Source organism: Rattus norvegicus, chromosome X (genome assembly GCF_036323735.1).
Source record: "Rattus norvegicus strain BN/NHsdMcwi chromosome X, GRCr8, whole genome shotgun sequence".
Lineage (NCBI taxonomy): Eukaryota > Metazoa > Chordata > Mammalia > Rodentia > Muridae > Rattus > Rattus norvegicus.
Window position 1 is genome coordinate 154,244,957 of NC_086039.1, and position 21,936 is coordinate 154,266,892.

The 21,936-nt window shown below is 44.6% G+C and overlaps 1 pseudogene; it reads left to right on the forward strand.

Moving 5' to 3' along the window:
- The first annotated feature begins 1,322 nt into the window (after window positions 1-1,322).
- Window positions 1,323-2,410, forward strand: Magea13-ps1 (MAGE family member A13, pseudogene 1; annotated as a pseudogene).
- Window positions 2,411-21,936: the final 19,526 nt, after the last annotated feature.

Consider the following 21,936-nt stretch of genomic DNA (forward strand, 5'->3'; position numbering starts at 1 on the left):
TATCCTGGGAGGCCTTGACAAGGAGGCCAAACTGTGTCACTGTGCTTTTGCTTCAGACTGTGGTGTGAGGATGAGTGAGGAGATTTATCCTGGGAGTAAGACCTCAGGTATATTAGGGTTAAGGAACCAGAACCTCCCATGAGGAGCATAAGATTCCTCTCTGACAAAGGACTTGTTAGAGCTGCCTGATCTGTAGCACAGAATGTGAATGCAGGTCCACGGTACACCAATGGTGTCATCTCTGACTTGTGATTAGTTGCTAAGGTGGTGTTCAGAGGTGGGCTAGGACTGTAAGATCGAACTGGGGTCCAGGCAGAGCTTTGTGGGGAATGGGGAAGAACCTTCAGAACCTGAAAGAGAATACAGTATCCTGCTCCTTTTGCCAGTCTTGAGAAACCTGTGTCCAGAAGTATCCAGAGGTGTTTCTTCTTGACATCTGTCTCCTCTCTCAGGAAGGTATCCCTGTCAAGTCTGGGTAGCATCAGAGCCCAGAAAATGTCAAGGACCTGTGCCCAAAGAGGTATTCATTATCACCAGGCATACAAGATTTTACTGTCAAAAATTAGCATGCAAAGAGGACCTTGTTTCCAAACCGAAGACTGCATAAAGCATGTATTTTCATGTTCAGATGATTGGAGAGCTCTGAGTGGGCAGTGCCATGCCATGCATGGAAAGCAAGGATCTCAATAAGCTGGGCTAAGGTGCCCTTCAGAGGGACTTTGGGAACACCTATGTCACCCGAGATGAGCCCAAGAATGGTAGCCATAACTGCAGATGCATCCCACACAAGGAATAATGAACACTACAGAGGCTCAGTTCTCTTGACAGGTTTTACAGGGCATCTCTGTGTGGACCTTAGTTTGAGTGGGATTCTTCCTTTGAACACAGCTCTTGGTTAATAGGCACATGGGAAGTTCTAGGAAAGGAAAGCAAGGGATAAGTAAAGGAGTCTCCATTCCAGACCACACACAGTGGCTCCAAAGAGACTGCCTTGATGCACTGTCTATAGTAGTCTGTGTCTCCTGCCCTGCAACCAGGGCAGGAGAGTAAAGGAGCTGAAGGGTCTGCTGAGAGCACTGTGACCTGGGTCATCAGAGGGAAGATAAGGTGTGTGAGGACACAGGGTGAGAGTTGAGAGAGTCCCTTCCTCATGCACAGTCCTCACTACCTACATGCCTACCCTAGATGTATTGAAAATCTGAGGGACTTGGAGTGGATTCCTTCCCCTTTCCTATTTTTCTGCCTTACTCACAGATTAGCGTCGTGTCTTAGGAAGCTGGATGGCCTAGTCACCTGAAACAGGCTGTACCTAGCCTTTCATCATGGCGAAGATCTTGTACAGTACTGTTTTAGGACAATCGATCCACACTGAATTAGGTTCTCTAATTCAGGGACGGACACTTGCCCAGGTGTCAGGATGCTCGAGGTGACCTTGATACCTTCTGTGCCACTTCAGAGACAAAAAGTTGTTCCGAGAATTGATCTTGCCCAAGAGGAGACATACACATAGAAGCCATTTATATTCATTTCCTATAGGCCATGGCATATGTGATAACAGTATATTTTGTTCATAGAACATTCTCTGTGGAACCCAATGCCATAACTCAGGGGCTATGTCTGTCGGAGGAATGCTGGATTCATCCCAGAGGGCTCAGAGCCTCCTCTCCCCCGAAAGCCATGGGATACAGGGCAGGACCCAATCTGTTGGGCTTCAGAAAGCCAAGTATGGGAACTGCTTGACCCTGAATCCCCTTGGCAGGATTCAGTCAATACAAAGAAAGTTGATTTGATTCTCTTTCTGCTCCGCAAGTACAGGAGAAAACAGCTGACATCCTTCTTAGAGTTTCTGTATATGATCATCTGAGATTATGAGGAACACTACCCTGTGATCTTTACTAAGGCTGCTGATTGCATGAGGTGATGATTGGCATTGACCTAATGCAAAGGAATCCCACTGTCTACTCTTACTCTCCTGTCCATGCCCTTGGGCCACTTATGATGGCATTAGCATGGTTCTCCTGGCATACCCAAGACAAGCATGGTAATCACATGCCATGTATCACCTTCAAAGAGGACAATTGTGCCATTGAGGAGGTACTGTGGCATATATTGAAAATAGTGGGGCTATATGTAGAGAAGGATCCTGTCATGTCTGCATAGGACAGAAGCCTCATTAGTGAACCTTTTGTGCATGAACTGTACCTGGAATGCAGACAGGTGCTGGACAGAGACATCCTAGTCATGAGTTAGTGTGGAGACCCAGGACACATGCAGAAACCACTTAGATGAAAACACTGTTTTGTTTTTTTTTGCCAGAATTATTAAGCAGCATCCCAGATCCTACCCCACTAGGAATGCAGAGACTTTGAGAAATGAGATAGAGCCTAGATCAGGTTCGCCCAACAGATAGAACTATGCTATGACTGGCACTCATGCTAGTGCACTGGCCTTCCCATCCCACATCAGGTCAGTCAGAGGGTTTGGGGTAAGTACTGTACCCTTGTTTGAGAAACCGTGTGAGGAGAGTGTGAACCATTGCATTCTGTCTGTACTGACTGTGGGACTTGGGCGATGTCCTTATTGCAATACGTTGTCTCTTTAACTATAGGTTCCATAGCTGGAGATTCACATTGTGGATGGCATTGTTAACACACCTCCTGTTGCTGCTCCATTTTAGGACAATCTGAGAGTTTTATAAAGAAATGAGATTGACTTATGTCTAATGTTTCATATGTCTCAAGATACCATGGTATTCTACTAGGGACTACACAGGAATTGAGAAAGAACTTGGCATTTTCCTGAAATACAGAATAAAATTATACATTTTGGCTAAATGGTTTTAGTCTCCCGTTCTGGTCAGCATATCCATTCATCGTGCAGAAAAGATGAAGTTCATGTTCAAGAGCCCTGCCAGAAACACAAGTGAGAGTTCCATTTTATCTCTAATATGAGCACAGGAAGGCTCAGAGGGGTCCCCTGGGGCAAGTAGTCTCTTTTCAGTGGGATGAACCAAGGCAGTAATAGCTCTCAGAAATATTGACCAAGTAAATGCCATAGGGATGTGTGAATGACTCAGGGCTGAGAGAAGGGAAAACTGCTCTGAGCTGTCACTGTTGGTGTCCTGGAGGACGCAGGCTGGCATGTCACTAGGTGATTGAACACTTGAAGAACGTACACCATCAGGAAGGTTGGGTTGTATCCCTATCACCTAAAAACAGGAAAGCAAAAGGTGCATACGTCATTCCTGTCCTGGTGCTAGAGTTACAGATGAACATAGCACATGTAGGGCATCTTTTCCCCACCCTCTTCACAACACATAGGTTAAGATCACAGGGATGTGGGACCGAGAACTCCTTCTCTCGTGCACTTCTGCCTTCCCAGAGAGTGTCAGGAGAGGCACAGGAGTCTACTAAGATCACTGTGTGTATTAATGTTTCCCTTGCATGAGATGAGTACCTCAGGTGACCCTGGTGAACCTGAGAACAGAACAGCCTGTCAGCAGCAAGAGCTCATCACCAAAACAATTGAGGTTTTAGACGAAATCATTTATGTATGTATACATGAGTGAGAGTTTGAATATGTGTGAGTTTGAGCAATTGAGAGAGAATATATTTGAATGCCGTTCTTCCTTCTACATTGAGGGAAGGATGTCCCTTTTTTCTGCTGCTGCAGTCTGTTCACTCTCTGTACCTGTTTCCCAGGATGTTCTCACCCTACCAGACCAAGGCTGTCCCTCTGACAAACACAGGACTCTTCCTAGTTCTTTGTAATGTTTATGAGACCAGCAGTAGAAGGACCTTCCAGGAGGCTTATGTTAGCTACTGAGAACAGTCTTAAAATAAAGTGGATCACATGAGTCAAGTATATGTAGAGATTGTCCCTGAGTGCATCCTGGATAGCTGGGTGTTCCAGTGTGGGAGTTTCTGTCCGTTCCCAGCCCGATACAATGCCCATTAAACTGGCTGTGCCTCCGTGTGTGAGCAGTTCAATCCCTACACATTTTCCCATCTTTTCTGATGTTCCTGATGCCTCCCCTGGTCTACAAAGGACATCCTGCCCTCAGCCCTGACTGTCTTTCACACTGCCCCAATCACCAGTTGACAGAGTGTTCTTGTGTGGCACAGAAGAGACTCACAGGCAAAGGTTCACTGCTAGATCTAAAGGAAAGTGAGGATTCTCAGCCTCTCAAGAGAACAATGGAATTGTGAGGAGTGCAGGGGTCAGACGATGCCTTACTTCTAATTTCAGGATCGACACCCTGTCCGCCTTTCTACCTGCAACTATGCACATGAGGATCTTGGCTGTGTTTGTGACTTGGAGCCATGTTGGGAGGTTTCTGAAACACAGAAGGCCAGTCTGAGCCTTCTGAATTAAGGGAGGAAACTACGTAGACGTTAAAGTTTCCTTTTAGAGTTGTGGTGCAAAGGTTATGCAGCCTTTTCTTCCTCAGTTTTCAGAGTGCCTACTCTCTTCAGACTACCATGGATCTCATTGTAAAGCCATCATCTGTTGGGTGCTCTGGAATTCAAGCAAGAGAAGTGATTGACTCCGATTTCCCCTTGCAGGACACCCTAACTTGACAGATAATGTATTTCCTGCAGTTCCTGCGCATCACATGTAGGAGGAAGCAGCAGCCACCCGGGACAGAAATGCTCGATGTGGTCATAAGAGATTATGAGCATTACTACCCTGGGAAAATAAATAAGACAGGCTGTAGGATTTCACATAACAGAAGTGGACCCAATTGCCCACTCTTCCTGACTCGTCTCTACCATAGGAATCCCTTTGATGGGGTGCTACATGAAGTTCTGGAATTCCCAAAGCAGACCTGTCCATCATGTTCACAGAGGGCACCAGCTTCATTGAGGAGATTGTCAGGGAAGTGATGTGTACCACGGGCCTGGATTTTCAGAGGGAACTATCCATGTAGAGAAGTCAGGGGTCAAACTACTGAGCATTTTAGCTAAACAGGACCTTTCCGTGGGATAATTAAATATGGTTAAATCAGGCAACAAAATTGAGTATGTCATAGAACAGGAAAATATCATCTTTGGAGAAGAAAGGGCAACCAGTGGCAATTCTATTGTGCACCTAAGATCAAGATTGGGTGGCAAGCCGATGTTTACATGGAAATTCAAAGGACAGGTGTTTAGAATAAAATACACACATTTTGTCCCACCTAGTCATGGCGCTACACAGGGGGGCATCCTGTCCTACTTGTACTGAAACACATTCCTTATTACGAACTTTGTGAACAGGTCATACTCAGACAGTAGGAGCAGTTGGTAGACACCAATGCCAGAGCCAGAAGTGCTATATGGTGGGATAGGTAAATGTGAAAGCAAGACTAGACATTACTGCTTTGAACATAGTGCCATCTAGTGGCATGTCATCGCGGAGTAGTCTTGGTACGGCTGAAGTTTGGACTAACTGGAGGCTGGATCTTGACCAAAGAAGAGTCAGTAGAAACAGATTTCCCCTGCTGTCCCCTCCACCCCTTGAGGATTGGGAGAAGAAATACTATCTGTTTGCCAATTGATGACATTTCGGCTATATACGCCCTTCTGAACACAGAAGAACGTTCTGGAATATGCTTAATTTTCTCCACTTTTTGACAACTACCAACACTGAGACAGGGCTCCTTCTTTAGGCTTGCTGTGAGCCACCTTGTGACATCATGTGATAAACAAAGAGGCTGATGAAGTCATCAGATGGTTGCCCCACTACAGAAACTAGCATTGAATGGCCACTCTTTGTGGAGCACCTGTCCTCCAAAGATAGGCAGTCTGGACTATCTTGAGGGATGCTACGCACTGCCAAGTCTAGAAAAGAGTGATGGCCAGGGAAGAGGTCATTATGCCTGAGCTGGATTTTACCACCAAAATGACACGTGCAGTTAACCAGTCCACAGGGCCTTTGAGAACATACAAAAGAGAGCAGCATCCCTTTAAGTACTCCAGACAAATGTCCATCTCCAGAGACAAGTAACTCATGTAAGGGTGGCTCTTCATTTAAAGATATAGATTGTCCATCAGCTACTGTTGAGGTGCAAGTGGCTGGGAATGAGCCGACCAGCTCCTCATGGTACCTTAAATATGGTGCCATGGTGTCTCCATGCAAGGTATGCAGATCTATCCTGAACGCTGCTCTCTCGGCCATAACTATATGGCAGAACATTGTGAAGGAAGAGGAGGAAAGGGAGGAAGAAAAAGAGGAAATTGTGGAGGGAGAAGAGGAAGAGGAGATGGAGGAGGACGAGGAGTATGAGGAGTGTGTGGACTACTGGGAGGACTATGATGAAGAGGACGAAGATCAATACTCTGACAACATACGTATATCTGTGAGATATTCAGTTTCTTGAACATGTTCATGAACTCAGAGACAACTATTGAATGGGGAAAAGCACCATTTTCTGTGTAACAGAACGTGTTTACTTCTTACTTAAAAAAAATAAACCTTGTGGTAGTTCACTGACATCTTAAACTGGAGCCTAGAGTCTGTGTGCGATGTCATCTACCCTTGGCCCTGTTCCCAAGCCTCGCCTTCCACACACTTGGGTCAGCCTAGCTCTTTCATGGACAGCAGGAGCATTTTTAAGTCCTCAGCATCATGGTGCAGAAGGGTGTGGCTACTGACTTGGTACTGTACCCTCAGACTACTAAGGTGTCTCAGAGAAGGAGATTCCATTCTCCTGGGTCATTACCTACAGCAGATATTGCCAGGAAGCTTCTTGACAGCAGCTGGGGGGGGTGCCTACCAAGCATCTATTAGCCCAGTACATGCACATTTGAAACTACGTGCTTATCTGTTGAGGGAGGGAAACTGAAATACCCTGACCCCTGAGATTTAGGCCACTCCTCTCAGCCCATGGTGGTGGGAAATTGCCTGATGCAAGAGGAAGACCGACTTTAGAAACATTGCAAAAGAACCTACAAAATGTTGCTACAAAATGTCCACCACCTAAAACTTCTTAACCAACCTCACAGAATAGGGTTGTATGTAGGATATATAAGATAAACAGCTGGGTGAGATTCACTCCTCCTTCCCTGGGAACCTCTATGCAGCGATCTTGCATACAAAAGGGCTCGACATGCTTGGGCTTCTCCATGGGTTCTCATCTTTACCACAGATTTGCCAGTGTACTGATGTCTGCTCAGTGCCCGACCCTGGACTGAAATATCAACCTAGGGAAGCACTCATGTGTGTGTGTGTGGGGACAGGGGCAAGCAGGCAACACTATTTATGTCTACTATCCAGACAACAGTACGACCAAAGGAAGCTTGAGGGCAGATGTCATTTCCTGCTACTTTTCCACTTCCATAAATGCCAAGGTACCTGGGACTGTGTCCGCAAGGCTAGAGAGGCCAAGCAGGAGAGAAGTCCTCATCACCATCCCATTTGTGAGAGCATAACAGTATGATTGGGTCTGGACACAGTGACCTGTTCTCTGCAAGCCACAGTGGCACAATGTTGCCTTGGCTTTAGAGACTACACAGCATTCCAAACCTGACAGGGCTCTCATTTAGCTTCTGACTTTGCACCACATCTGCCCCCTCAGACATGCCCTAAGTGCTCACAGCCTCCTCTCCAAGGGACCAAGCTCTAAAACCACAGATCCCTCACACTCCCAGAGAACATCTGATACTACACTTTATAATCTACACCGTGACAAGGACAAGGCCTGAATCTCCCTAAGGGTCATTGTCCACTACCCTGTTCATGATATTGCCAACTCTATGAGCATTTGATTTCTGATGGTCCGGTTCTCGGGCACAGCAGAGGACATCAACACATTACACATTGTGTCCCTTTTTAGGGCAAACCCAGCATAAAGCTGTTGGGCAGAGGAAGGAGCAATGCACACTTGCCTCAGACCCCTTGGGGCAGGGCAGAAACACATCAGAGCCCAGCCCTTCAGACTCAAAGCCATGTTCCAAGTTACCTGACACTCCATTGAACTTGATGAGCCAATGCCTCTCCTTACGCAGGTCTAATGCGTACCTCCTTGATGACAGGGTCAATGCAAAGACTGATGCTGAGACAACTGGATTCTGTCTATGGAACTCGGGGGAACCTAGCAGGACAGGCTTGTAGAGGAAAGTATTAAGTGGACAATGTGAGCAGGTGACGACAGAGGTCACCATTCCATAGGGGAACACACTGGAGTGGAACCACTTGGCCTAGGCCAAGGGCTGTGTAACTGTGTGAATCAGCATTAGCACTGAGGGACATTCTTTGTTCCACAGCTTTTCATGCCTGTCTATGTCACTGCCACCAATACTCCCATGACAACTGATTTCTTGAGAAATAAAAAGGATTGCCTCCCTCCTAGACTTACTTCTGGAACACAGGAGGCATGCATCTGCAGGTCAGAAAATACATTCAGGCGGTGGGCTGAGATATTCTCCTAAGAAGCAGAACTAACAGGAGAAAAAACATTTCACCAGAATGGAGACGTCTCTTCTGATACTGGTGGAGGGAAGCATTTGGTGTGTTGAATCCCATCCCTTTTAATATAACTGGCAAAACACACAAAGTGTTATATCCCAGACAACAGCTCTGTAGTACCCAAAATCTAGGATCTTGTTGAGTTCACAACTTCAAGGTAATGATGGCCTAGTTCATGTGAAGGAGCCCTGAGGCTCTCGGCCTGTGTGTAGTGACCTTTAAAAGGAGAGCAGATGTGAAATGCTGACAGGAGACATGGTATGGCAAGGGTGACCCCTGGACAGTCCTGCAAGGATACTGAGTCACTCAATGGAGAGCACTACAGGTAGATGTGAGTTTATGGAGGGTCAGGCTCACAGGCTCTGTGCCAAAGGTTCTTCTCTCTCTTGCAGTGTGCACTCAGTCTTTGACCATGGGCAAGCAGGCTTCACTCCCACGCTTCCCAGCCAGATTCACACTACCAGAATGCGTGACTCCCATAATCAGGTGAAGGAATGTCTCGGACCATGGATGAGCCCAAAGGGGTAAGTAAAGCCCCACATGGTTTGTCTGCTGATGTGGCTTCCTGGACCTGACCCAGCCCCAGTTGACTGGTATTCTCAGGCACAAGCTCTGATGCTTTTATCCGGACTCTGACAGCTCATATGCAAGAGGTATAAAATAACACATAGCAGCATGTGTGCCTGCACCTACACATACATCCAGACCCACTACCCCAACCTGTGAAACTAATACATGCTCAGCAAAGCAGGCCAAACCACCTCTTCTTCTTCAAGGACTGGGAATCCATTTATATGAGTATGCAGTAGTCTGAATTGGCCCCTAGGAAATTATGTTGAAATAAACAGACTCTGGGAAGCCCTGATCATTCTGCCTGGGACAGGGTCTGTATGTAGTAGGGATCCAGGAAGGAAAGAGAATGAAGAAAGAATCAGAAGATTAAAGAGTCAGGAGGAAGTTGTGCAAGGGAAGTGCTGAGTGTGATGAGGTCTTGCAGGGAACGTTCTGGAAAAGGGGCACAGGAGAGCTCTGGGTCTGATGTAATGAGTTGGGAGGCAGGGCTATGGAAAGATCAAGACAGGCCTGTGGGTGCTTAGAACTACTGTTTCCAACAGCAATAGAAGCCCTGAGTGTTGAGGTCATGTAGGGGTGGGGCTCTGCTAGTAACATGGATATCAGTATAGGACAGTAACTACTAACATTGGTGGACAGAGTTATGGGAATAGCAAAGCTGGAATGTGTGTGGTGCTGAGAGTAATGGTGTAGAAAGGTAATGGCTGAAGAAGGGACAGAGCTGAGCTGTGAGTTTGAGGTAGAAAATGGAGGCACAGCTGTGAATTCTGACCTAGGGAGGCAGAGATATAGAGAAACAAAGCGAGGTCATAGCTGGAGTGTGAGGTAAGAGTTCAAGATCAGCCATGAATACTGACCTAGTACACAAGGTCTATGTAGTGGCAGGAAAAGAGGTAGAAAGTTTGAGGGGAGTTTTCTTGAATTCTGACAAAATGAGATCTCTGAGGTAGGGTTGGCATTTCTGCTTAACGACCTGGGTAGAGTCCTGAGGAAGGAGTGGAAAGGAGTTTTCAGGTCTTCCAGGTGAACAAGGACAAGGCTGATAGTGGTAGAGTAGGGAGAAGTGCAGAGCGGAGTTGTGCATCCTGAGGTAAGGAGTTTGGAGTGGGGCTGCAGACAGAGGAACAGGTTCTGAATATTTTGGCTGCAATAGGATCATGGGTAGTCCATGTGCTATGTCGTAAAGGTGGGGAGGGCTATAGGACAAGGTACAGAACTGATCAATGGTAGACATACTCAAAGAGTCTTGTAGAATTGAATTGACACATCCTGTCCTCAAATAGTTTTAGGTACTACTCTACCTTTCAATATTCCTTAGCTGAGAATTCTTTGTTTAGTTCTATACACTATTTTTTTTCTTTTTATTAACTTGAGTATTTCTTATATACATTTCGAGTGTTAATCCCTTTCCCGGTATCCGGGCAAACATCCCCCTCCCTCCTCCCCTTCCTAATGGGTGTTCCCCTCCCCATCCTTCCCCCATTGCCGCCCTCCCCCCAACAATCTAGTTCACTGGGGGTTCAGTCTTAGCAGGACCCAGGGCTTCCCCTTCCACTGGTGCTCTTACTAGGATATTCATTGCTACCTATGGGGTCAGAGTCCAGGGTCAGTCCATGTATAGTCTTTAGGTAGTGGCTTAGTCCCTGGAAGCTCTGGGTGCTTGTCATTCTTGTACATATGGGGTCTCGAGCCCCTTCAAGCTCTTCCAGTTCTTTCTCTGATTCCTTCAACGGGGTCCTATTCTCAATTCAGTGGTTTGCTGCTGGCATTCGCCTCTGTATTTGCTGTATTCTGGCTGTGTCTCTCAGGAGAGATCTACATCCGGCTCCTGTCGGTCTGCACTTCTTTGCTTCATCCATCTTGTCTAATTGGGTGGCTGTATATGTATGGGCCACATGTGGGGCAGGCTCTGAATGGGTGTTCCTTCAGTCTCTGTTTTAATCTTTGCCTCTCTATTCCCTGCCAAGGGTATTCTTGTTCCCCTTTTAAAGAAGGAGTGAAGCATTCACATTTTGATCATCCATCTTGAGTTTCATTTGTTCTAGGCATCTAGGGTAATTCAAGCATTTGGGCTAATAGCCACTTATCAATGAGTGCATACCATGTGTGTCTTTCTGTGATTGGGTTACCTCACTCAGGATGATATTTTCCAGTCCCAACCATTTGCCTACGAATTTCATAAACTCGTTGTTTTTGATAGCTGAGTAATATTCCATTGTGTAGATGTACCACATTTTCTGTATCCATTTCTCTGTTGAAGGGCATCTGGGTTCTTTCCAGCTTCTGGCTATTATAAATAAGGCTGCAATGAACATAGTGGAGCACGTGTCTTTTTTATATGTTGGGGCATCTTTTGGGTATATGCCCAAGAGAGGTATAGCTGGATCCTCAGGCAGTTCAATGTCCAATTTTCTGAGGAACCTCCAGACTGATTTCCAGAATGGTTGTACCAGTCTCTATACACTATTTTAATAGGGTTATTTGACTCTCTGTACTCTAACTTCTTGAGTTCTTTGTATATATTGGATATTATCCCTCTATTGGATGTGAGGTTGGTAAAGATCTTTGCCCCATCTGTGGGTTGCTGTTTTGTCTTAATGAGAGTGTTTTTTGCCTTACAGAAACTTTGCACTTTTATGAGGTCCCATTTGTCAATTCTTGATCTTAGAGCATAAGCCAGTGTTTTGTTCAGGAAATTATAAAAAGTCTTTAATTTCTTTATTTCTTCCTCGTCCACAGTATCATTGAGTAGAGTGTTGTTCAATTTCCTTATGTATGCGGGCTTTCTATCCTTTTTGTTGTTATTGAAGACCAGCCTTAGTCCGTGGTGATCTGATAGGATGCATGGTACTATTTCATTCCTCTTGGATCTTTTGAGGCCTGTTTCGTGACCAATTTTATGGTCACTTTTGGAGAAAGTTCCATGTGGTGATGTGAAGAAACTATATTCTTTTGTTTAGGATGAAGTGTTCTGTAAATATCTGCTAAATCCATTTTGTTCTTAAGTTCTGTCGGTTTCTCTATGTCTCTGTTTAGTTTCTTTTTTCATGTTCTGTCCATTGATAAAAGTGGGGTTTTGAAATCTCTCACTGTTATTGTGTGAAGTGCAATATGTGCTTTGACCTTTAGTGAGGTTACTTTTATGTGTGGAGGTGCCCTTTCATTTAGTGCATATACATTCAAGATTGAGATTTCATATTGATGGATTTTTTCCTTTGATGAATATGAAGTGTCCTTCCTTATCTTTTTTGATATATTGTGTTTGAAAGTCGATTGTATTTGATATTAGAATGGCTACCCAAGTTCATTTTTTGGACCATTTGATTGGAAAGTTGTTTTCCAGCCTTTTACTCTGAGCTACGTAGTGTCTATCTTTGTGACTGAGGTATGTTTCCTGTATGCAGCAAAGTGCTGGGTCCTCTTTATATATCAGGTCTGTTAGTCTGTATCTTTTTACTGGGCAACTGTGTCCAGTGGTGTTAAGAGATGTTAAGGAACAGTGATTACTGTTTGCTGTTATTTTTGTTGTTAGAGGTGGAATTATGTTTGAATGTCTCTCTTCTTTTGGATTTGTTGCAAAAAGAGAAGTCTTCCTCCTTTTTCTATGGAGTACTTTCTCTCTTGTGTTGGAGTTTTCCATCTATTATCTTTGGATGGCTGGATTTGTGGAAAGATATTGTGTAAATTTGGTTTTATCATGGAGTATCTTGGTTTCTCCATCTATGTTAATTGACAGTTTCGGGGTTAGGGATTTAGCTCAGTGGTAGAGCGCTTGCCTAGGAAGCGCAAGGCCCTGGGTTCGGTCCCCAGCTCCGAAAAGAGAGAGAGAGAGAGAGAGAGAGAGAGAGAGAGAGAGAGAGAGAGAGAGAGAGAGATTTGCTGGATATTGTTGTAGCCTCAGCTGGCATTTGTGTTCTCTTAGGGTCTACATGACATCTGCCCAGGATCTTCTGGCTTTCATAGTCACTGGTGAGAAGTCTGGCATAATTCTAATAGGTCTGCCTTTATATGGTATTTGACCTTTTTCCATTACTGCTTTTAATATTCTTTCTTTGTTTTGTGTGGTTGTTTTTTGACTCTTATATGATTGGAGAAATTTCTTTTCTAGTCCAATCTATTTGGAGTTCTGTAAACTTCTTGTATGATTATGGGCATCTCTTCCTTTGGGTTAGAGAAGTTTTCTTCTATAATTTTGGTGAAGATATTTATTGTTCCATTAATTTGGGAGTATTCTCTCTCTTCTATACATTTTATTCTTGGGTTTGACATTTTCATTGTGTCCTGGGTTTCTTGGATGTTTTGGGTTAGGAGCTTTTTATGTTTTACGTTTTTGTTGAGGGTTGTGTCAATGTTTTCTACGGTATCTTCTGCCCCTGAGATTCTCTCATCTATATCTGGTATTCTGTTGTTGATGCTTGCCTAATCTCTCCTAGGTTTTCTCTCTCCAGGGTTGTCTCCCTTTGTGATTTCTTTATTGTTTCTATTTCTATTTTTAGATCCTGGATGTTTTTTTCAATTCCTTCACCTGTTTAGTTGTGTTTTTCTGTAATTCTTTAAGGGATTTTTGTGTTTCCACTTTAAGTGCTTCTACCTGATTAAATGTGGTGTCCCTCACTTCTTTAACAGAGTTATTTATGTCCTTCATAATGTCCTCTACCATCATAATAAGATGTGATTTTAAAACCAAATCTTCCTTTTCCCTTGAGTTTGGATATCCAGTATTTGATTTGGTGAGATACCTGGGCTCTGATGATGTCCAGTAGTCTTGGTTTCTGTTGCTTAGGTTCCTGTACTTGCCTCTCACCATCAGGCTATCTCTGGTGTTGGCTTGTCTTGCTGTCTCTGGCAGTGGTTTGACCCTCCTGTAGGCCTGTGTGTCAGCACTCCTAGAGACCTGTTTCCTTACAGAGGGATCTGAGTATAGTGTGCTGTTTGACCTGATCAGCTCCAGGCACAGGCAGGAACCAGAAGGGTCCTGTCCCAGACTGCTCCTGTGTTTGTGTATCCTGAGGCCTGGAAGCAGGTCACTTGGAGCAGAAGAGTTGTTCTTACCTCTCCTGTCCAGTTTGTCAGGGCTTCTTGGTGACAAGCTTTCAGCTCTGTGCACAGGCACAAACCAGAAGGGTCCTGGCCCTGACTGAGGGCACTAATTGGTTTCCTCTTCAGCCAGGAATATTAGCTGAAGTGGTCTCCTCTGAGCTCTCAGGGAGATATATATATATATATATATATATATATATATATATATATATATATATACATATATGTATATATGTCTATATATATGTATATATATGTATATATACACATATATATGTATATATGTCTATATATATGTGTATATATATGTATATATATGTATATATATGTATATATTTGTTAAATGTCTTTAGGTTGTATTTCATTTTCATTTTCAAAACTACAAGACATACACTCTCAAGAAATATTGACGTTGAGAATGGAGGTTATCTTACACCTTCTGTCACATGAATGGCTATGTCATTATGTCTTTCTTAATAATAACTACCATCTTACATTTAAAGATAAACTCTGCTCTATATCTGTAACACTAAAACACAAAGTTATTATTTATGTCCAGTGTGTTCATCTGGAAAATGCTGGGTTTCAAGGTTCGTACCAATCCTGATTTAAACTAAAGAAATAATTTTAAAGTCCTAAAGTCTCATCAAAAATAGGTTAAGGGTATGTGTTAGGAGCTGAGAGCCATTTTCTGAGGTGTCCAGACGTATGAAGGCCTCACTAGGATTCTTGAAATGGGGCATGAGTGGATTCAGGCCATTTCTGAGGCTCCTGCAAGGGAGACATTCATACACCAGGTTCCAGGCACTTGAAGGGTTCAGAGTCATTTTCGGTGTTGTCTTGAAGGGCTACAGTAACTCAGTGCTTCATGGAATCAGGGATTTGTTAAGGGGCTTGAAGACCTTTACTGAACTCCCTGGAATTATGAAGTCCATACTAAGTAAGCTTCTTGCATGTGGATCCATAGGGGACTGAAACCAAGGGACTGAGGTTCCTTAAGGGAGACCTTCAGGAAAGTCTTCATTCAATATTCAGGCAGTACAGGGCCTTAGAGTCACTTTCAGAAGTGCTTGGGACCTGGGAGGGTGTCATTATTACTGTGCCTCTGCATTTGGGAAGTGGGGAAGAAGATGAGCTTAGAGCTATTTTTGACACTACTGGAAGTGAGGTTCCTGTAATGGAGACCTTCACACACAGGAGTCTACATCCAGGTCTTGGTGGTGGCAGTGGATCAAAGGCATTTTCTATTGTCCCTGGAAGTGAGTGGAAAACGCCACTTTTCAGACATTAGGCTTAGGGTGTGTACACAGTCATTTTGGGACAATTGTGGAACAGTGAATGCCATACACTCTTTCTTGCTTGAGAGGTCTTGTGGGTTTCGAAGGTATTTGTGAAGTTGCTGGACAAAAGACATTCTACATCCAGACATTTGGAGGACCCATAGCCATTTTCTGAGAGGCCTAGGAGTATTTCCCACCAGGCTACCCACATCTGGGACTTAGGTGAATGGGGGCCATTTTGTGAGCTGACTATAGTGTATGTGACTAGTTTTGAGATTTGAAAAGACCACCTTGAAAATAGAAACTTTGCAAACAGACATTTGTTGATACTTTGGTCAGCACATCCCCAATAGGGACATATAGAAGGACTAGCTGTCATAAACCCTTTGGTTTTTTGTTTTGTTTTGTTTTGTTTTGTTTTGTTTTTTTGTTTTGTTTTGTTTTTTTGTTTTTTGTTTTTTGTTTTTTGTTTTTTGGAAATCAAAGAAAGAAACCTAAAAAGACTGGAGGTATTACTACTCCTAGGGCTTCCATATCTCTCTCCTAGGACTTGAAAGTATTTAATCCAAGGTTTAAGTTCTTGTTGCTTACAAAGTGCCCAAGTTCCCACTTGCTGTTATGAGCAACTTTCACCATTATTTTCTGTATGGAAGTACGTCCTGGGATGGGAGTCAAACTATCAGAGGAAAAGAGACAGCATAAACTTGACCTATGAGAAAATTTCTAGTTAGTAGGATCTGAATTAATGCAGACTGGCACCTAGTGAGGCCCAAGTAACACCAGAAGCCGCAGGGTGCCAGACCACTAGGTATACGTTTTGACCAGGAATCCAGGTACTTAGCCATGGTCAAAACTGAAAATGTGAAGAGGGCCCCATCCACCAACCAAAGAATGTCTAAAGCATGTATGCCCCTGTTGCCTTGATTGGGAGCCATGACTAGGGGGCTGCCATGCCTTATATGGAAAGCAGTGAAGTCAAGAGAGTGAGCTAAGAGGCTCTGCAGAGGGTTTTGGGAACTCATATCTTCAAAGAGATGAGCCCAGGACAGTGGGCCATTATACTATATCACCTACAGGGGTCCACTTTTCTGGAGAAGATTACAGGGTGTTCAAGTGAGGAACTTCAACAGAGTGGGAAAACAGTCCTTGGTTAAGTACACACAAGGGAAGTTCAGAGAAATAATAGGGATGAACAAAGGAGTCTCTATTCCAGACCGTTGACAGTGGTCCCACAAGAGACTTTCTTAAGGCAATTTCACACAGAGTTCAGAACAGGTCTGCTAGTCTGTGTCTCCTGCCCTGGTTCGAGGCAGGAGAGTAAAGGAGCTGAAGGGTCTGCTGAGAGCACTGTGACCTGGGTCATCAGAGGGAAGATCTGGTGTGTGAGGACACAGGGTGAGAGTTGAGAGAGTCCCTTCCTCATGCACTGTCATCACTACCTACATGCCTGCCCCAGGGGTGTGGGAAACCCAAGGCACTTGGAATGGATTCCCTCCCCTCTCCTGTTCTTCTGTCTTGCTTACAGATTAGCCACTTGTTTTAAGAAGTGGACAGCATGGGGTTGGGGATTTAGCTCAGTGGTAGAGCACTTGCCTAGCAAGCACGAGGCTCAAGGTTCAGTCCCCAGCTCTGAAAAAAAAAAAAAAAGAAGTGGACAGCAGAACACCAGGAGCAGGCTAGACTTAGCCATTTATCAATGTGAAGATCAGGTACTGTACTGCTTTGCACAATTGAACTGCACTGAATTATGTTCTCTCTTCCACTGACCCTTGTTCAGGTCTAAGGATGTGGGAGGTGACAATGATTCATTCTGTCCCACTTCACAGACACAGAAAGTTCAACTGTGAGTTGACAACAGGCAAGTGGAAACACACACAGAGCAGCCATTTATATTCATTTCCTTTAGGCCACGAAATATTTGGTAACAGTATATATTGAACATAGAGCATTCCCCAAGGAAAATACAGTATCAGGGATTTGAGACCTGCCCAAGTGACAGCTGTCAGAGTCTACTCACCTTCTTTATTTCTCCCTCAGACCTCTGAGAGTTCACCCCTGTGACCTACAAGGTGTCCTGCTTGGTTTCCCAAGAAAACTCAGCATGTTTCCTCCTGAAAACAGTCAGAGCTTCAATGTCCTGGACAGCACTTAGTCACATAGTGAGACAGGGGACATGGAGGGTTCCCAGGCCCCCATAGCAGAGGTGGGGCAGGTGATAGCCATCCCAGCCGCCTTGGGGTTTGTATCTGGGGGAGGAATGCAGAGTTCATCCCAGAGTTCCCAGAGTGCCTCCTATCCTCCTACGGCTATCTACTGCATTGGAGGGGCAACATATGTTGAGGGTTCTTGTGACCTATTCGGGGCAGAGGCAAATGCAGTGTCCTCACTCAGGAAGCAACAAATAGAAAAACAGTTAGTCCAGTGCACATCCTGCTTGTGAAGTATGGAAGTAAGCAAATAGTAACCATGGCAGAAATGCTGGCTAAGATCACTGGAGCTTATGAGTTGTCCTACCATGTGGTAGTTACTAAGGCCTCTGATTGCATGTGGCTATTGTTTGGCATTGACATTGTAGAAGTGTACCCCATCTCCACTCCTCTCTATTTTGTCCCTGCACTGGGGATCACCTATGCTGGGTGCAGCATGGCATTCCAGGCATCCCCAAGACAGGCCCAGTAGTCATAGTGCTAGGCATCATCTTCTTGCATGACAACTGTGTCAGTGAGGAAGAGTTGTGGCCTTTATTGAATGACATGGGACTGTATGCTGGGAGGGATCATTTCATGTATGGGAAGCCCAGGAGACTCATCACAGAGCATTTTGTGCAGGAACAGTACCTGGAATACAGGCAGGTGCCTGGCAGCCTCCCTCCTAGACAAGAGTTCCCGTGGGGCCCAAGGGCCCACGTTGAAACCACCAAGATGAAAGTCTGGATGATTTTTCCAGCATAGTTAGGCAGCATCCCAGACCCAATCCCTTCAGCTATGCAGGGACTTTGGTAGAAAAAGTACTGAGGCACTAGGCCAGGAGCACCTTGCAAATGGTACCTCTGCTCTGAGGGGCACCTATTTAATGCACTTGTATTTCCAATATCAGGTCAGGCAGAGTCATGGGTCTAAGATCTATACCCTCATTAGAGAGCTGGTAGCAGTATTTCCATTCCATTTGTCCTTTTCTGACTGGGTGTCTTGGGGGTTTCTTGCTGTAGCAACACATTTCTGCTTTTAATGCAAGATTCCTTATCTGTAGATGTGTAACAATTATGAATGCGATTAATAAAGCATGTGTTCTTCATACAAACTAGGAGAATTTTATTTTCTTTTAAAAAGTTGCTTGCTTTTTTCTCTCTAGCTAGTACAATGTCACTGAATTTCATGGCATTGACAGTGGAAATTCCTTGTCAATGCAAAGAACTTAGCATGATATTGAACAACAAAATAAATTTCTTCTTGATTTCCTCATTGTATTTATTCTCTCTTTCTGTTTAACTACATACTACTCAACTAAAGTAGGCTAAACAGAATTGCTGCCCCAAATCTTCAGTGAGCACATGGTGTCTCTAAGGCTCTGTGTTAGTAGGACGTGGGAGAGGTCAGATCCTTCACTCAGATCACACAGGATGTGTGAGTGCAGAAGACACACACATGGGAGGAAGCCATCGAGAAATGCTTAGACCAGAAGTCCAAGCACAGCAGTGCTTTAGTGTGAGGTTGCAGCCAGAGCAGCCACATTTCAGTGCTATAAAGAAGGCAGTTGTAAGTGTGGAAAATGAGAAAGAAGCTGATTCTAGGTCTTTCAGAGTGTGGTGAACTTAGGGGGAAGTGCTCTGAGCAGTTCCTGCTCTTCAGGAAGTTGGAAGGGAGGAGTCAGTCTGGATTGTCCTTCAGGGTTCAAACATCAACACTACAGGGGCAAACCCCTGGGCTGAAACAATCAGACAAATAAACCCAAGGCAGAGGGTACTGAGCTGGTGCAGGGTCTGGAATTACATTGGAGCATGCCACATGCACTGCAGGGCTGGCCCCCAACCTCTGGAAGAGGTTTGTGAGTCATGGTGGAATTATGGGAAAGTGAGTCTTTGAACTCCTCCTCCTCTCTCCTTGATAGGAAAGGCAGAGCTGACTCTTAACATAAATTGTTTATTTCTCACTTGAAATAGTGTTTTACCTGAACATATGACTGTACAGTAAATGTGACCCTGGTGTCCCCAGAGTTCAGGAGAGGGCGACAAATTTCATAGATCCAGATAGTGAGAGGATGTAAACCTCCATGAAGGTGTTGGAAGCTATACCCTGCGCCTTTGCCAGTGCAGTTCGTGCTGAACAGATATTCTAGTGGCAGATGCGTTTATATTTTATCACTCATCTGTACGTGTTAAGTGGCAGGGTTTGTGTATGCAGTCCTTGGTGCAAGTGTGGACATTAAGAGAACAGCTTTCCTATTGATTCTCAACTTCCTCAGGGGCAAGGCAGCCTCTCTGCTGGCTTTAATGCCTCCTCCTCCAGGCAGGATCACTGCTATTTTTACTGCTGCCCTCCATAGTCAGGCTGGCTGGCCTGAGCGGATGTGGTTCCTTCTCCTGCCTGTCTGCTTCACACCTCACCAAGGATGTGCATGGATTACAGATGCCCACTGATGATGCCCACTCTGTGTTCGAGTTCCTGGGAGCAAAACCAGATTCAGAGGGTTGAGCAGCTAGCATTTCCATGTTCTGATCTATATCTTGTTCCTAAATAAACTTTCACCTCCTTATCTCCATTGTACTTTGGGGGAGTCTAAGGAGATAATGGCTTTGGAGTTTGGAGAAGAGCAGTGAGTATTGGTTTGGCTGGGAAAGTAGCTTTATGGTGGGTAGGATCTGGTCTATGACTACCATGCTAGGAGTTTCCCTGTGAGGGAAACACTCAGATTTCAATGTGTCTGACAAGGCAGTTCATTTAGGGAAGTTTCCTCATGAGATTTCATTTGGGCTCATTAACTATCATATTCCCAACTGTTCAGCATAGCTCTCTTCAATACAGGAATTTGCCCCGGGGACTTTACATGTAGCACAGAAACTCCAGTCTTCTGGTTGGACAGGCTTTATCCCACCCATTTCCCAGGTGTGAGCTGTGAGGTACACAGCACTGGAAATCTCCCTGATTCCTGTCACAGGTCCTTGGGCAGGAGTCTGCATGAACTCATGGCTCAGACAGTTCCAACACTTCTGGCACCATGGCTGACAATCTTAAGGACAGGGAGTAGGGGGGAGGAACTTCTTGGCTCTTCATAATGTCTTCTCAGGCCTCAAACAAAAGGAACTTCCAGGAGGCCAGTGCCCCTTACTGAAACCAGCTTCTAATGAAAGGTAGCAATGCAAGAGTCACACGGGATTTGGGGATTGTCCCTGAGTGCGTCCTCCTTGGCTGAGTGTCCCACTAGAGAAGTTTCTGGTCATATCCAGGACTTTCCTGTAATCTTTTTCCATGGGACTGCTGGTCCATTTTATGATGTTCCTGATGCATCCTCTGTAGGGAAGAAAGGAGCCCCTGCCCTCACCTGTGACTGTCTTTCACAGTTACCAAGGCACCTGTTGATGTGTTTGCTGAGAGAGGTCAGGTGTGTGACAGCAGAGAGTCACAGGTGTAGGTTCCCTGCTGTGTACATGAAAGAGATTACTGTTGACCTCCCATGAAAACGGTAACATCATCCAGAGTAGTAAGGAATGCGCCATTCATGAAAACACGAAAACCTTTTTTTCAGTCTTAACATGGTTTGAGTTTGGCACTTCCCTTCATAACTTCAAAAATTGTAATTATGCCTGGCCAGAAGAGGAAGATGTCAAATGGCCCACCTCACCACATGACAGCAATTCCAGCAAATCTTCAGTGTGGGGGCTGTAGGATCAAGGCAGTCAGCTTGTGTCTGTTGCTGGCTGCATGTGATTTTGTCCTGCTTCCTTCCTGTATAGCAGCAGTGCAATGGCAGTACCAGGCCTTATTTGACCTTGAGCTTTCTTAGAGCAGTCAGAAGTATCTGTATCATCTTGGGTTCTCAAAGAAGCCACAGAGGTTAGCGAGCTACCCAAACATGGGCTCATTGTCAGAATAAGACTTTGGCCCCACCAGTTATTATAGAGAAAAAGGATTTTTTTTTCTTTTTAGGAGTGAGATTATTCCTGACAGTTGTTTCATATTTATGGTGTTTGTGGGACACAAGAGAACAGCTGAGCCTGTACTGTAACTTATAGTCAACCAAATGATATTTCCATGAATTTCTAATTGGGAGAATGGGCCTATGTCACACCCTCACCTAAGTGTCAGTCATGGAAACAATTTTGAGTTAGAGAATGACTATGTACCCCAGCCAGATACCAGAGAGTTAAATAGATGGGCTGTAATAGACAGTCAAAGAAACAAACATAGGCTTACTTGGGGCATTCCACCTAGGGCTTGAAATTTTTAGAGCAAAGGTTTTAGGTTCTTTGTGTTTATAATATGCCTAAGTGCTCACTTGCTGGAAAGAGCTCTTTCCCCAGCCTTATGCACACAAAACAAGTTACTGAAGGTGAAGGCCAACTTATCAGAGGCAAGCTAGACCTAAGAGACAATTTCTA